This window comes from Mus musculus, chromosome 4, assembly GCF_000001635.26.
Source record: "Mus musculus strain C57BL/6J chromosome 4, GRCm38.p6 C57BL/6J".
Taxonomy (NCBI): Eukaryota; Metazoa; Chordata; class Mammalia; order Rodentia; family Muridae; genus Mus; species Mus musculus.
Genome location: NC_000070.6, coordinates 35,087,923 through 35,105,041, shown reverse-complemented (window position 1 = coordinate 35,105,041; position 17,119 = coordinate 35,087,923). Strand labels below are relative to the sequence as shown.

At 45.1% G+C, this 17,119-nt stretch overlaps 1 protein-coding gene and 1 long non-coding RNA gene across 7 annotated transcripts in view; one reads left to right on the top strand and one right to left on the bottom strand.

The window, feature by feature from the left end:
• The window catches only part of Gm52727, a 28,467-nt gene extending 19,553 nt beyond the window's left edge, over positions 1-8,914 (bottom strand). The window contains exon 1 of the long non-coding RNA XR_003955380.1: positions 7,941-8,914. This is a non-coding gene — a long non-coding RNA (predicted gene, 52727). The remainder of the gene's footprint in view (positions 1-7,940) is intronic.
• The window catches only part of Mob3b (MOB kinase activator 3B), a 208,451-nt gene that overhangs the window by 52,483 nt on the left and 138,849 nt on the right, over positions 1-17,119 (top strand). The window lies entirely within an intron of this gene.

Here is a 17,119-nt window from a genome sequence, read left to right as displayed (position 1 = left end):
ACTTAGAAGTGTATAAGGCACATTCCTTTTAGGGAGAGGAAACAGTGATTGCAATGGCTCTTGTTATAGGTTGAATTATGCTCCCCACCTGAAATGCACATGCCAAAATCCTAACCCATAGTACCCCCGAATGTGACTCTACTTGGAGATAGGAGTGAGGTCCACTGGAGTAGAATGAGCCTCTAATCTCACATGACATCTGCCTTTTTAAAAAGTGCTATGTTTAAAGATATATGTGCTCACAAGAACCCCAGGTGAAGGTGAGAGTAGAGATGGGACAATGAGCCAACACTGGAAATTGCCAGCAAACCACATAAGCACGGAGAGAGGCACAGGTCAGACATTCCCTGGCACCATCAGAGAGCATGGTCCTGCCAACACATGGGTTTCACATTTCCATAAATGAGACAATGCATTTCCATCTTAAAAGCCAGTTGCTTTTTGATGCTCTGCCTAGCACACTAACAGAGACCTGGAGTGAGAATAGATTTCGGGTGCTATGGAAACATTAAAGAGGGCAGTGAAGACAAACCAGGCCAATGAAGGGAGAACCCCAGAGGCAGGAGAAGGGTCAGGGGTCAGGTCTATATGTCAGGCTTCATGAATTAACGTGATGAGTTTGGCTTTTATTCTGAGTATCATGGGAAACCTTTCAGGCTTTGGAGAGGGCAATGGCCTGATTTCACTTAGATTTCAAAAGCACCCTGATCTGGAAATAAATTGTAGAGGAAAAACAGATGCAGAGAAGTCTATCTGCTCTGTGGAATCAGTAAAGAAAGAGAGTAGCTAGCGATCTACATAAGAATTCCTGTGTAGGTGGCATGAAGTATGAGACATGAAGACATGATGTCAGCTTAAATGTAGACTATATAGTTTATGGAAGAACTGGATAAGCACTATGAAGGAGATGAGTTCAGGAATTCACATATATTTGGATTCCTTTTTTAAAAAAAGATTTATTTATTTATTATATGTAAGTACACTGTAGCTGTCTTCAGACACCCCAGAAGAGGGCATCAGATCTCATTACAGATGGTTGTGAGCCACCATGTGGTGGCTGGGATTTGAACTCAGGACCTCTGGAAAAGCAGTCAGTGCTCTTACCTGCTGAGCCATCTCTCCAGCCCATATGTGGATTTTTATACACATATACAAATATATGTTAGCATAGAACAACTAGAATTCTTTTTGAGCCAGGATCGAGGTGAAGTGTTCACAGGAATGGAATGTTTTAGAAGTAGCATGTTGTTTTATGTGTGCATGACCACATATACATGCACACACACCCGTTTTCATGGGCTTCTATCAGTATCGCTGCAGGTATGTTAACCTCATTGTATTCTAAGGACTAGCCAATATTTCTTGAATGGTGGCATCACTCTGGGTGGACTTCTGAGTTGTCTCCCTCTTTGTGTGTGTGGTTGTCAGCAGTGATGCTTAAATAGGTGCGTTTATCAATTGCTGTAGCTACACAGTGTTCCTCCAACCTAGTGGTTGACAGTATCACCGATTACCTCACTGTTCCTGTGGGTCAGGCGAGCGAGACAGAGCAGCTTAGCTGACCAATGGGTTTAGCTTTGCTTGGGAGAAGCATCTCAAGGATCCACTGTGGATGACCTGCTTCTGACTTTCTCAATGATCGCCAGCAGGATGCAGCTCCTAGTGGACGGTTGGTCTACGAGCCTCCACTCCTCGCTGCCGATTCACTGCAAGCTGCCCTCGGTCCTCTGTGATATGAGTTTCTTGACAGAGCCACAACATGGCAGCTACTTTGTTTTCAAAGTAAACAAGCAGGAGTGGGAAGTACGTGAACCAAACAGAAGCCACATAGAAGTGTTTCATCTTACATTAGTCCAGTCATTAGAAGGAAATCACTAGTTCCAAACTCAGAGTATGGATGCTAGAGGCAGAGATCATTGAGTTCTAGCTTAGAAACCTGCCCATGGGAATAACTAACCTGTATACTTGTTTTCAATAGGTGGGTTCTCTGAGGAAGGGAAAAAGGCTTTGAGGATAGAGTACCTGCTGCACAGGCAGGCAGAAGGACCCGAGTTCAAATCCCCAGCACCCACATAAAAGCTGCTCTTGGCTGTGCATACCTGTAATACCAGCCCTGGGGGAAAAAGACAGGCAGACCTCAGAGGCTACCAGGCCAGCTGGTTTAGCAGAAATGAAGAGTTCCATGTTTGGTGAGAGACCCTGTCTCAAACAATGAGGTGGAGAAGCAATTGAGGAAGTCACCCGGTTGTTCTCTGGCTGCCACACATACCTGGATGCCTAAGTGTAACCCCATGCACACAACATTTTAAGATTTCTCCTGGATGGCATGGCAGCCCTCGTTTGTAATCTAAACACTTGGGAAGCGGAGGCAGGAAGATCAGGCGTTCAAAGTCATCCCTAGCTGCTGTACAAAGCAGTTCTGAGGTGACCCTGAGATCCATGAGACTTAAGAGAACGATCTCATCTACTCGAGCTTTCTTTACAAAAGTGTCAATGGACTTCCGGTTCATTTTGATTAGATGGTTTCATCCCTGCTGTTTCCTCCTCTGAGACAGAGAGATCTTGAAAGAGCCTTTGACAGATTTTTGTCATAATTATCTCGACTTGCTACCTTCCTTTTCTTTATCCCTCCAAAATGTCCTAGAACAGGAAATAAATAGCTGGCTGTCTTATGATACAAAGGTATCAGCCAGTACATGCCATTCCTGTCAACCTGGTAACCAGTCAGGTTATGATGACCTGGGCTGTGCCATTAAAAAAAGAATCATTGTCTTTACTTGTTCGGTGGCCTTGGGTTAGATTTATTGAGGAGAGGGATTAGAAATCACAACCTGGACAGTCAGGTGGGCCGGTGACGTCAAGGGAACGCCCACTTGAATCATCTTTTCTAAATCATAGGTGCTCCAGAGCTTCAGAGAGTGGAAAGTTCACGTCTATTTCCTCTAATGTCACAAGACTAATTTTTATATTTTATTTTATATTTTTCCACTTTGCTTATCAGGTATTGCAAACCAAAAGGCCATGTGGTTCTTTTTGGTAAGGCTGAGTTTAGGGACCTAGGTGTTCATTTAATCTCTGCTGGTAACTTCTTCGAAAGCAACTCTTGCTGGTCACGGCAGTGTGTACCTTTAATTCAGGTACTTAGGCAAAGACGGATGGATCTCTATGAGTTCAAAGCTCCTTGGTCTATGTAGACCAGCCTAGTCTACATAGCAAGTTCCAAGCCAGCCTGTACTACATAGTGAAACTTCATTGAGAGAGAGAGGAGGAGGAGGAGAAAGAGGAGGAGGGGGAGGGGAAGGGGGAGTGGAGGGGGAGAAGAGAAGAGAAGAGAAGAGAAGAGAAGAGAAGAGAAGAGAAGAGAAGAGAAGAGAAGAGAAGAGAAGAGAAGGAAGCCACTCTTTTCTCGGTGCCCTGAAAACCAGGACTCTTCCCTGTCTATACCCTGTAAACTTTCCCTTTGTCCCAGCGTTATCTTACTCTTCCCCCATTCTCCTCTCTCAGTCTCCAGGGCAGGTTGTCCTTCCATTTCATAGGCTTGCTCTGCTAGATGAGAAAAATGTGCACTTTATTCAGACAGCAAGCTGAGTCGTGTGGATTACAGTCCCTGAAGAAACGAGAAACCAAGCGTAGAAAGCCTTCAAAGATGAAATAAATCAGGGCTCTTTGGCTGTGCTGCCTAGGTCTGGCCGTTTTTTGTGGTTTTTCTAGAAGCCGCTCTGGGATAGGGTGTATTGGAAGGGATCAACTAGGGAGCAGGTCATTGGATAATTAATTAAGATCCGACAATCTGTAGCCCTGGGGCTAGCTATCTGATTTAAAACACAAATGTTTACAAGTGCCTTGTATCTTGTTTGGGTCTGTAAAGGTCTGCATCTGAGGTATGCTAGTGTGGCTTCTAGACTCTGCTTCTTTTTTTCTAATGCAAATCCAGTAGTCTTGTTTTAATCTGTGGCATTCGGTTAGCCTTCAGCTTTTGCCTAGCCTATTGGGTTTTTTAATTTGTTTATTGACTGAAATTGGTACAAAAATTTCTTGGGCCATCAGAATTTTTATGGGAATCTGTCCTCTTTTCAGATTTTTTTTTTTTTTTTTTTTTTTTAAGAATTAAATGCCATTTAAAGAAAATAGGAGGCCAGGTGTAGTGGCACATACTTTTAATCCCAGTACATGGGAGGTAGAGGGCAGACAAATCACGGTTAAGTTCCAGGCCAGCCTGAGCTACACAGCAAGTTCCAGCCCAGCCTGGGATACATTTTGCGACTCTGGAGAGAGAACGAGCGGGTTAGGGAAGGAGAGAAGAGAAAAGGGGCAGAGGAAGGAGAGAGGAGAGGAGAGGAGACTAAGAACCATTATCTAACCCTTGCCTTAGCTCCTTGCTCCGCACAGAGGATCTCCTAGGACTTCCTGTTTCTCACCCCCTCTTTCTGAGAAGGACCCAGGAGCACCCTAGCAAAGGTGGCCACATATTAGTGAACGTAGAATTTTAAATGGAAAAGAAGCCAGTGCACGTGGCTTCCTGGATTCTCGATTGGACCCAAAGTCAAATGAGTCCTCGCCGCAGGGTTTGGCTGAGCCTGGGGCCTGCTCAGCCTGGTGAGCCTGCTTGTTTTCCACGGCTACGTGGAAGCACACGCTTCCCTTGGCAGAGTAGCTGCAGCCTCTGGAGACTTTTGAGAACTTTTGATGGGCGCCGGTTTCCATGCCCATCAGTGCGGGGAACTGCGAGGCACTTTCCTCTTTGATTTAGTTTTAACATTCTTTGGCAAGTTTACACATCGTGGTTACATAAGAAAATCCGAATGAAAAGGTTTCGTATTATAAATGCATGCTTTGGCCCAGGGTGAATTTTGCTGGCACTGCCTTGGGAGTGTGAATTCCTGGTCTTAAATAAGCACGGATGTCCAGTAAACACAAAACTATCTGCGAGCTTCGCTCGTGTCGCCATGGCAGCCTCCTAGCCTGTGCTCCCGCCCTCGTGGGCCACTGGTTGGCTGTTTGGTGGCTGAAGGGAGGGGCCGGCCAGTTAGGCCTGATAGGAAAACTGCTGTTCCTCCCAGTTGGGGAACAAGGAGGCTCACCCGCTTCTGCAATCAATGAGGGTTGCTGAGAGCATACGGTTGTGTCAGACCAGCTGCGGCCCTTCACCTACCATCTTGACTGAGCAACACTGAAATCCTGGAGTTATGTATAATCGCCCAGAGCTATATGAGAAAGAGAAAAGGAAATTCTGCGCTATCTGCCTTTTAGGCGCCCCGCACCCCACCCCCCACCCCCCACGCGTACAGTTTAGGAAGTATTACATTAATGACAAAAATTAAACCTGTTCCGCTCTGACAGTGTGCCTGGTGCGTGCAGGTTTTTTTTTTTTTGTTGGGATGAGACTATTTAACTCTCATAACACACTGAGATGGGTAACTTCGTTATCTCCGTCTCAAAGAGGAGGACGGTGAAGATTAATTGTGTGATGTAATAAGATCAAGAGCTAGCAGCAGTGGGACTCAAATCCCAGCATGCTGCCCGCAGGCACACAAACCAGCATCCAGTCTGTAGGAATCAAGGACCAGTAGATGCAGAGTACGCAGAAAGGCTGAGCTGCCCCACCCTCCAGGGGTGGTGTAGCTCACATACCCCAGCGGCAGTACCGAAGCCATACTCCAGTCTCAACCTGGTTCAGATTAAGCCCTCCCACTCTCCAAGGCCTTTGCCTGCTGTTCTTTCTCCTGGAATTTCAGATGCTCAGATATTTCTCTCCTGCCTGTTCTCCTGGGTATCTGACTGTTGGCCTAGGCCTGGTGTATCAGCGCCCCCACCCCCCAACTCGGAGTTCTTGCATACTAGAAGTATTCTGGTTAATACATTCAGAGACAAGAGGGTAAGACCTAAGACAAATGCATTTTACACAGGCACCTCAAGTGATCTCGGGGGAGGTGGGGGTTATTTTTGAAGGTCCAGAAAGAAATTTCAAGGGAATTGTTCATCAGTAAGACAACTTGTTCAGGGTAAGCCAGGATTGTGTATTTTCAATTCATCAGCCACAGTTTCCACCAGAGTCTTTGGGGGGCAAGGAAATGAAAGAGTTTGAGAAAAATGGGAGGCAGGGCTTAGGGGAAGAGCACAGCTCAAGAAGAGAGTCAAAATTCAAAAATGTAAAAATCTACGGAGGAGCAGGGGTTAAAAATCATCAGTGAACTGATCAGCAGGAACAAAGCCATATCATGAGCCGCCCAGAGAGAAGGAAGGTATGCGCTCCATATCTGTGCAAGAGGCAGGGTGTGGCTGAAGCGGCTTGGATGGGTGGGGACTGGATGGCGAGGTGGCAGGTGAGCTCTGATTATAGATGGACCTTACTCTGAGGAGTTAGGCAGGAGTTGAACTGTTTGGTGTAGAGGAGAGGCAATACCTGGAGTATGGTGGGCAAAGGCCAGCCAAGAACTGTCCCCTCATAGTGCCGTGAAGACAAGCCATTTGTAGGAGGCAGAAACTCCCAGCCTTAGAGGCTGGACTCTGTGGGAGCTTGTGGGTTATCGAGCTGACAAAGTTAAGCCTCTGGTTCTTGAAGGTCTGCGTTGGGAGGGGCTGGGTTCTCTGTGCTTCTCTATATTTTTATATCATGGATGGTCTCTATATGACTTCATTTACGCTATGTTGCTTTAACGGGCTTAAAGACCACCGTAGGTTAAAAAAAAAATCCATTAAGTCCATAGGTCAATCAATTAGCCAGCCAGCCAATCGTGGGCCTTACCTTCTTACCTAAAAGAGAAGTAATGTTACTCATCACCGCCCCACCCCCCACCCCCGTTTAGTGTTTAAGAGGCTCGTCTGTATAGTGAGAACACTGAAGCAGAGGTTAAGTTCTCAGCCTCAGGTCTGTCATAACTGCTGGCCTTTAAAACTTCACCCTTCTGGGCATTAAGTGTTTGTTTTGGTTTTAAACAAATTAAGAGGTTAGATTGAATTAAATTTTCAAGAGTCCTTCCTGCTGCAAGATCTTATCAGTAACAATTTTACTGTCAGCTTGTGAGAGTGGATGCCAGGATCAGAGCTTGAGAAAAACTAAATCAGGATACTGTTTAGTGTCACAGACATTGTGGGGACAGGGGAGGAAAGTAATAGAATTGATTGTGTTTTATTTCCTTCTTATATTAGGAACTCAAGCTCACTCCAAGTCTTTAACACCAACACATAAACCTTGTTGTATATGTTTGTTGTTGTTGGTGGTGTGTGTGTGTGTATGTATGTATGGTATGTATGTATGGTATGTATGTATGGTATGTATGTATGGTACGTATGTATGGTATGTATGTATGGTATGGATTATGGTATGGATGTATGTATGTGCATGTGCATGTGTGTGGTTGGTGTGTATATGTGCTGTGTGTGTGTATGTATGAGTGTATGTATGTATTATGTGTGTGTATATACATATATATGTGTGTATATGTTTGAATGTACATGTGTGTATATGTTTGAATGTACATGTGTGTATGTGTGTGCATGTGTATGTATGTGTGTGTATGCATGTATATGTGGGTGTGTGATGCATGGGGCTGGGGTGCACATGTACAGAGAGGCCTGCGGGGCCTAGGACTATCTTGCTCTCACTCTCGCCTTGTTACCTTGAGATAGGGCCTCTTTATGAACCTGCAGAAGCTCGCTGTTGCTTGTTTTGATTTCCTTCCGCTGAACCCCAGTGATGAGCTCTCGTTTCTGTCCCCCAGTGATGGAGTGGCCAGTGTGTGTGACCATATCTGGCCTTCACATGGTTTGGGCCGTCCCACCTCAGATCCTCATGCATGTACAGCAAGTGCTGTCACCAACAGAGCCATCCCCCCACCCTTGTCCCATATTTTTCAAGTCTAAGAGCTGAGTAGTTCAGACTTCTGGCCGAATGTTGCAACATAAAGTATGTCAGCAATATGTCAGCAGTTTACACTGACCTGGTAAACAGCACGTCCAGTAGCCTTGGTGATCTTTGGAAGAGGTCTCTGTTTTCTGAAAGGATTTCATTTGCAGATTGGGAAACGTGATTACAGGAGCATTGGTCCTATTGGTGGGAGAAAGAACTGTTTATCTGCCCGGTATTTGGTCAGTGCTCACTTAGATAAACAGATCAAGCACGAGGGTTCCAGAGTTCTGTTTGTGCTGTCCTTGTGTGAAGCACTTGTGCTGAAGTCATCTGAGGAGGGAGGGGCCACAGGAAGTGAGGAGCACAGCGGAGCGTGACGTCACGAATGAGCCAGGTGTGACTGGGCCACCGAGGAGCAGGCCAGGTACAGGCAGCACGCGCCGCCAGCCATCTCTTCTTTCTCTGCCGCCTTCCGACTTTCCCAGGGACTGGAGAAGACTGAGGCAGAGCAAAGGAGCAGCTTTACCTGGACGGCTGGAAGGTTCTCCCGGTCCCTATGGAGAGCGGAGAACAGGGCCCTTCTGGGATGAGGCTGCTTGGTGGAGGCCACCAGCAAGAGCAAGGGGCCTCTGAGACCTGGAGTTGACTCACAAATGAAATGTACTCTGTGCTGGGTGTATCTGCCCGCCACGCCGGCAGCTGGGAGGATCTGTGAGCCATGCATCCTGTGACCAGGTCTTTTCTCATCAAAGAAAAGCGTAGAAAACTGTGTTTCCTAGTGTGCGGGCGGCCTCGGAGCGCCCACAGATGAGTACATCGTGATGTAAGGTCCTCCCTGGGTTTTGTCACAAGTCTCAGCTGAAAGTCTCTCCCACACAGCTAACTTTGTGCAGGCAAGGCCCTCGGCACAACCTCATACTGAGTCTCCAGCTGGGCCCCAGTAACCATTTGCCATTTCCTTCTACCAGGCTTTGAGGAAGTTGGTAAGAAAAGCAGATGTTAAATTGTTTTAAACTACAACAAAAGCAAGACCTTCCCAGCCTTATAAAGACTAAAAAATACCCTCAACTATATCCATTTTCTTTTTTTCTTGTGTCTTTTTTTTTTTTTTTTTTTTTTTTTGAAACAGAGTCTCACTATGTAGCCCAGGCTGACCTTGAACTCTATATCACTCTGCCTTAGCCACCTCAGTCCTTGGATTACAGGTGTGCCCAACTCACTTGCCCTCACCTTAAATTTCCTAAGGAAATGTCAGCTTACATCAGTTTCCAACTTGACACACCTGCAAAGCAGGAGCCTCCACTGAGAAACTGCCTACATCAGATTGGTTTGTGGGGACATTTCCTTAACTGCTAATTGCTATGGGCGGTGCCAACCCTGGGCCTGTGGTCCTCTGTGGCCAGAGAATCAAATTAGAGCCAGAAGTCAGTGGAAAACACACCCCTAGGTCTGCGGCTGATAGGCCCGTGAACTCAAATCCCAAGTGCACCTATATTTCTCCATGCAGGGGTAGAGAATGTGATCTCTTCCATTCAAGGGTTGGAGAATTGGGCAGCAGGAAATAGCTGAAGGCTGACACTTCTCAAGAGGAAGAGAAGTAAGTCAACTGAACATGCCCAGTTTATTATTCTCATAGTTAGCAACTAAACAAAGTCTCCTTCCTGGGAGACAACACTAGGACAGAGATGGGCTCTTGGTGGGCTTAGGAGAAAATCGGCATAAAACTTCAAGTGAGCAAAGGACACCTTACAACACAGTCTATGATTTTGTGCACTTGAGGCTGAGATGCTGAAGTCTTACTGGGGAGAAGTCAAAGAAGAGAGCAGATGATGTCTGAGGCTCCTACATATCTCAGAGCCTGAAGCCTGGTCATGCGAGACATCTAGGTCAATCCATGTAATACCCGTCTCTTGTCCGTCTTTATTTACATTACGTCCTTTGTCCCCCAAACACACTGCGATGCCAGTATTGGTGCCTCGTGTAACCAATTCACTTTGGGGAGTAACTAGTCCACAGACAAAGCGTGAACGCAGGCCCACATCTTCGTGACTCCAGGGTTGGCCTCCCTGCCACCCACCCCAGCCTTTGTGGTTGTCCCAGGGCTGGCAGTTACAACGCTGGGCTCAGTTTTCCTCCAGACTTCTTGTTTTACTTGTTGTGGTCATGTTCAGGAGGCTAGAGCAGATGGCACATTAATTATTAGTCTCCTCTTCATTCAGGCTTGTCTGCTTCCTGCCTGTTGACATCTAAGAGACTTCAGTGCTGGCCAACCTGTCCTCTCCTATTTCTTTCTAAGGCTGCGGCCTTCTTTCTCCAGCAGAGACTCTTTTCTGATAACAGGGAAACTTTGTAAATAGTGTAGGGACTCAGTTGTTTCTGCTAGAACAGGAGGTTACAGCTGGTTCGTGCTTACTGGTTATGTACAGTGTAGATAATCTTAACGTTCTGTGTGTGAAAAGATTGAAATCAGAAAAGTGTTTTGAAGGATCAGTGGGAGGATGGAAGAAATATCATGTGCCCTGCTCTGCCCAAGTTCATGAAATAAGCCATGTGCGCTAGATCTTGTTACAGACAAAAAGTACCGAAACGCCCTCCCAACAATAACATAAACTTGTCTTTTTTACACTTATGTGCCTATGTGAGTTTATGTACACCACCAGTTCCCCAGTAGGCCAGAGAGTGTCAGATTCCCCCAGCACTGAGTTACAGGGAGTTGAGAGCAGCCACCTACTTTGGGTGTTAGTAATTGAACCCACAGCGTCTCCAAGAGCAGCGTGTGTTCTTAACTCCTGAACCACATTTCCAGCCCCATCAATGTATTTTAAATGTCAGAGAATATTAAGGTTATATTGCTGAGATTAAGATTATTCTTTGACTTGATCATTAGAAGCACACCCAAATCAAGTGAGAAGGAAGCATTTTGCTTTCTTTTTTATCCTTTCCAGGTCCCTGTTGCCTCCCTGCCCATCTCCCACCCTGCTCATGGAGCTGCATTGCACCAAAGCATCTTCTATGACTTCTATAACCCTATGGTGTTAGATCTAAAGTTGTATCTCCCGCTAATACGTCATTGTGCCTGCCATGAACTTCTCCATTGATTTAAGTTCCATTGATAGTTGCTCATAATGTTTAGAACACCTTGAAGAATAACCATCTTTATCTTTAAAGAAGGCAAAATGGAGGCTTGTAAAAGATGCCTTTTCTAATGATGTAGACTCAGGACCTCAATCATCTTGAGGACTGCCACTCCTTCTGCACATCACAGGACAACATATGTTGTCCGATGCTCCACTGTTTCTCTCCTTCCATGACCCTAGCAGTGTAAGCTTCTTCTGGTCTCTGTTTTTGAAACATTCATCAGTCTTGTTGAGCAAAGACAGTTGGCTTCTTCTTGTTTGCTTCTTTGTTTCTTTTGGTTTTTTGAGACAGGATTTCTCTGTATAGCTCTGGCTGTCTTGGAACTCCCTTTGTAGACCAGGCTGGCCTCAAACTCAGAAATCTGCCTGCCTCTGCCTCCCAAGTGCTAGGATTAAAGGCGTGCGCCGCCACGCCCGGCTTAAAGTTCGGAAACTTTTAAAGGTAGGGAATGAAGCCTATCAGCCTTTTCTTTTTAAGATGGTGTTTTAGTAGGTGGCCCTGGCTGGCCTGGGACTTTCTATGTAGAACAGATTGTACTCACAGAGATCTGTCTGTCTCTCCTCCCAAGGGCTGGTGCAACAAGCTTGCATATTATGTCTTTTTGTTTTCTTAAGTATAAAACAAGACTAATAATTTCTTAAGTATATTTTTAAAAGGACATATGTATTGGATTGTGACAATTAACCGGAAGGTCCTCAATCAATGGTGCCTGAGCCTGCTACTTACTGCCATGTAATTCGGTGGAAAAGAATTTTCAGAATTCTAAGATAGAAATTTGGGCCTGTTTGATTCCTTAGGAATCATACTTTGTATTTAAATGTGCATCATGATATGAATCAAATGACGTCAAGATACTAATAACCATATTTTAAAAGTTCCTACTATGTGTTAACCCTTTCGACACATTGGCACTTCACTGCCATCTACAATGTCAGGCTGCTATTCCTGTACTGGAATGCATGTGTCACATGAACATGTGGGTTGGACCCACACGAACACATCTTCTTGATGTCTCCCACCAACCTGCAGAAGCCACGGCCTTGACTGCTGGCAGCTTTGCCTGAGGGTGCTCTATCTTAACCCGGCCCTGCCCCTCTGAGCTGAGCACTGTGCTCTTTTGAAATCAAGAACTGCATTTCCCCGTTTCCAGCCTTTCGGCCCATTTTAGCTTCTCTGCTCCCCTTCAAAGATCTCTTGCAGAGGTTCCAGATGTCACACATCAGCTCCCCTCAAGCCAGGAATAAAACTTTTCCAGCCTCGGAGACTCAAATTCACTTAGAATGGCTAAGGGTAAATATGTCTGCTGACAGTTATGGGAAGTGACTTCCTTAAGTTTGAACATTTTTGCTTTAAAGTTAATACTTCACCAGGAAATGGTTGTCATTCCCTGTTTCAAAGTCCAAGAGAGAAACGATAGTCGACAGTGAACTCCATCATGTTATCTGTAGGAGGTTCTGGGTAGTCACACTACCTGCTATATACCTATAATTTAAAATGTAGAAGGGCTCTCATACATTTACCTACCTTAATTTTTTACTTCAGCCATTGTATTACCTCTATCTTTCATGCCTTTATCTACCATTCTCATCTACCTTGCCTAACACAGATACTGTATTTTAAAAACATTTTTGTAAGTATTTTCCTGAGAATTGAAAGATATGGAAATAATGCATCAGGTTTTTATAAACTTGAAACTTTTGTCTTTTCCCCTTTTCCTTAAAATGTCAATAAACCAATCGGGATGGAAGAGATGGCTCAGCAGTTCAGGGCACTAGCTGCTCTTTCAGACGTCCTGAGTTTAATTCCCAGCACCATGTGTTGGCTCAAAACCATCTATAATGATTTGTGGTATGCAGACAAATACATAGACCAAAAAATAACCTCCATACACACTAATTAAATGTAAATAAAAATCTATCGGTGCTGGACATAGAGGTGCAGGCCTTTTATCCCAGCACTTGGGAAAAAGAGGCAGGGGCATCTCTGAGATAAGAGGCCAGAACTACATAGTGAGACCCTGTCTCAAAACAAACAAAAACAAAAAAACAAACAAACAAAAAAAACCCATCAAAACAAAAAACCAACATCAACAATAAAAATATATAAATGAAACAAAAACACCAGAATATCTCTTATAAAATCCAGTTGGCCAGCTGAGCTTCCTCAGTGATTTTCCCTAGGTGCTTATTCTTAAAAGTGGATAGGCTAGATGAGGCCTATCTGAGGTTGGGCCAAAGATTCTGCATCTGCCTCGTTCCTGGGAATCCCCACGACCCCACCCTGGCATCCACAAGGCCTTTATTTAAGAACCCATTGTAGATAAGTGTCTGTCTTGGGTCTGTGGACTATGATATGTAGTTCCTTCAACCTGCTCCCCTTGCATCCCATCCTTACTCTGTCTCAGCACTGGGCCCTCTTCTGAGCAGTGCTGTTTGTGAGTCTGGGGAATATGAATCATTTGAGTCACTACAGGTTGTTTACAAGCTGCCTGCTCTGCACTGATCGCTCCCGTGGCTGCTGTTGCTGCAGCATCGAGGGTGGCATGCGATGCTTTCATTTTTGAGATACTCATACTTTACTGCTAAAGTATCTGTCCTGGTGTCTAAATAAACAAACATGCAATGTCAAGGAGTAAGAATTAAGAACGGCCAATGAAGAGCTACGGACGATGGACAGTGAGGGTCATAGGGCACGCTTACATAAGGCTGCACTGTTCTTGCTGATTTCATCTGTGTCGAGAAATGCTGACTTCTGAAATCGTGCACATCTTTGAAGACTATAGCGAGACAGCAGTGTTATTCTCACCTAATCTAACAAAACTCATGGACGAAGCAGCTCTGAGTTGAGAGGGTGTGTTGGGGGGTAGGGGTAGGAAAGCTACTTCTCCAGTTTGCTGGTGCTGTGTGTGTGGGGGGGGGGGGTGCAGGAGTGCAGGATGCATAAAGATTGATAGAAAGGAATCAGTGAGCACATCCTATAGAGGAGCCAACGGACAGCAGACGGTGTTAATTTTGTAAGTGCACAAGGCTGGGACATGGCTCAGGAAGTTAAGAGTACTTGCCATGCAAGTATGAGGACATGAGTTCAAATCCCCAGAGCCCCTTGTGGTGGTCTAAACAAAAATGGCCTCCATAGGCTCATGTTTGAATTGTTGGTATACTTGATCCCTGGTTTGGAGAACTGTTTGGGAAGGATCAGAAGGTGTAGCCTTCTTGGAGGAAGAGTGTCACTGACAGCAGGCTTTGAAGTTTCAAAAGACTTCTGCCCCCTCCCCTGCCCCCAGACTTCTGCCACACCCCTCTCTACGTGGACTTTTGGCATCCCCCTGCCCCCCACTGCCTTGCTGTGATGTGTCTCAGGATATGAGCTCTCAGCTACGGCTCCAGCATCATGCATGCCCGCCTGCCTGCCACCTGCTATAGACCCTCTGAGTCTAAACACGTTCTTTTACATCATGGTATCTTATCACAGAAATAGAAAAACAAGACGCCCAAATCAAGAATAGATTTGATTGTATGGGAAGTGGAAACAGAAGGTCTCTAAGATTTGCTGGTTGACAACTTCCTTCCAGGTTCAGGGAAATACTCTGTCAAATAAGAAGGACCATGACAAAGCAGAACATTAGATATCCTACTCAGGTCTCCAAGCACACAGGCACACATAGGTACACACACACACACACACACACACATACAGCACGCACGTGCCACCTTTTAAAACCTAATTTACTCAGTACTGACAGTGTAAGAGGAAAACTTCTGTAACCTATTCCAGCCAAAGTGAGAAAGATATGCTGGTATGAAGATACCAGACTTGTTCTTCAATTCTGAGACTGAAATTTTAGATAGCATCGAGGAAGGGAGGAGCCTATTAGAAAGGTAAGTGGACAGGTGTCTTGTCCCTGCAGGAAACTGGCATGCCGATACAGGACATGCCTAAGTAACTGGTCTATTCACATTCAGTCACGGGCTGTGAGCATGCCACGGCTGGATCCCCAGATGACTCAAATTAGAAGCTGCCATTGGGTATAACTTTGCGGTTCTTGTTTAGTGCAAACTATTCTTCATTCATGTCCTTTATTTGTGCGTTCACAAATCTTCAGTGAGGTCAGCTCTGTGCCCAATGCCATTGCAGCTTCTCAGATGCCCGCCAAGACAATGACCAGATTGTACCTCCTCTGTGTTTCGGGTGCTTGGAGGCATTTTTCTTGTGGCTTTTCTGTTGTGAATCGTCCTGTCCAGAGGCATCCTCTGCTACCACACACTTCTGATTGTTAACATTAATCAGCCTTGTACCTCTCTGCCTGTTGCTGTCACCCTTCTGCCTCACCGAGTCTGCCTCTAAGACATGCTGGCTGCCAGAGAAGATGCATTTCTCAGGAGTCAGTGGGAGAGTTGTTTCATTTCTTCCTTTATCCCTGGCAAGGGCTCTGATTTTTCAACTAATGAGGCAGAAGACATCAATAGGAAAAGAAAAATACAAAGTTGCCTTGCCAGGGTTGCTTAGTGACTTTGTCAACATTGCCTCACAGCCCAGCAGAGTTCTCTCCGCTTAGTTTCACCATGCGTTTGTTTTATTGCTAAAGTTGATCTATTAAGCAGAAAATATAGAGCACACGTGGAGCTGCTGTCAGTTTTCTGGTGTTTATTTTGAATTCCATTTTTCCCTTTCCAAAGACCTGGGTGCTTTTTTTCCTTCCCAACTCAGGCGACACAGAAAGAATGACATCTGTGTCCACGTTAGTAAGTTAGGCTTTGGGGTAGGAAGAGCAAAAGTTCAGACTAAACACCCAATTGTGAGGTCTTCATAGACAGAGGCCAAATATTAATTAATTATGCATCCTAGACCCACTAATATTCAAACAAGCCTTAGTAAATGCTTTTGCTTGTAATTAAATGAGCAACTGGCTTCAACTATTTATTGAGAATCAGAAATATAACGGGTGCTATTCTTGACAGAATTGTCTTAGCATTTCTATCCAGGGTCCAAAAGTTATGACTTGTTCCTTTCTTTCTGGACACCAGACAAAGACAGAGAATAACTACTATGTCATTATTAGACAGAGAATAACTACTATGTCATTATTAGACAGAGAATAACTACTATGTCATTATTAGCCCAAGAAACTCGTGGCATGTGGTTTCAGTGGCAATAGCCACTCTTCATGTGACATCACACCATGGTTTTTCCCAGAGGCCTACTGTAGGTAATCTGCTATCCAGATCCATCCAGATCAGAACTCCCCTCAAGCCACCCTCCAAACCCCTCCAAACCCCTACCCCCACATCACCACCTGGCAAACAGCAACTCAAGCAAAGCAGTTGAGTTGAAAAAAGTTGGGCTCTTCTCATCTTCTTCCCGGACACACACACATTCACAACTTCAGACTCCATTTACGAAGCAAACTGTCGACAAATCCACAAGAACAAGTGGATGTCGTCAATGCTTTAGTTGGCCAGTCAGGCATCCCTTCTACCTACGGCTTCAGGTGTTTTCCTCTGAGGTGTGGATAAAGTACAGATTTAGATATCCTACATCTGGGGTAAAGACTGAGCCTTCACATTTGATGCACCATATCACCTGTGTTTACAGATCAGTAGCTTTGACATCATTTGGAGCTTGTCTGAAGTGTAGACTTGAAGCTGCTACCTGTATTTAAACATAACCTCAGGTCTCAGTGTTAACGTGTGATAAGGCTATGCAAACGTTGTCTGCTTTTTATAACAGTACTAGAGATTGGACCCAGGGCTTTACGCATGCTGGGAAAGCACCCGGCCATTGAGTTACATGTCCAGCCTTTTATTTGATTAAAAAAAAATTGAGACAAGTACTTGTTAAGTTACGCGTGCTGGTTTTTGGTCCTTGGGCTCAGCTTCCCAGGTATCTGATGAGAGGCCTGGCTAGCTGCAACTGTTGAAGTGGATGAAAGAATACACTATGGGCAGGATCTCAATGTAGATAGGGGTTGGGAAGGAAGGCCATATGCATCCACCACGTGACTTTTTATTTAAAACCCTTTTAGGTCTCTACACCAACAGAGCTCTGACACCAGGAAAAATACCCAGAAGGAACATTTAGTATTCAGATGTGATGGCTCTTTTCCTCATCCATCCCAATTGCCCGGTCTTTATA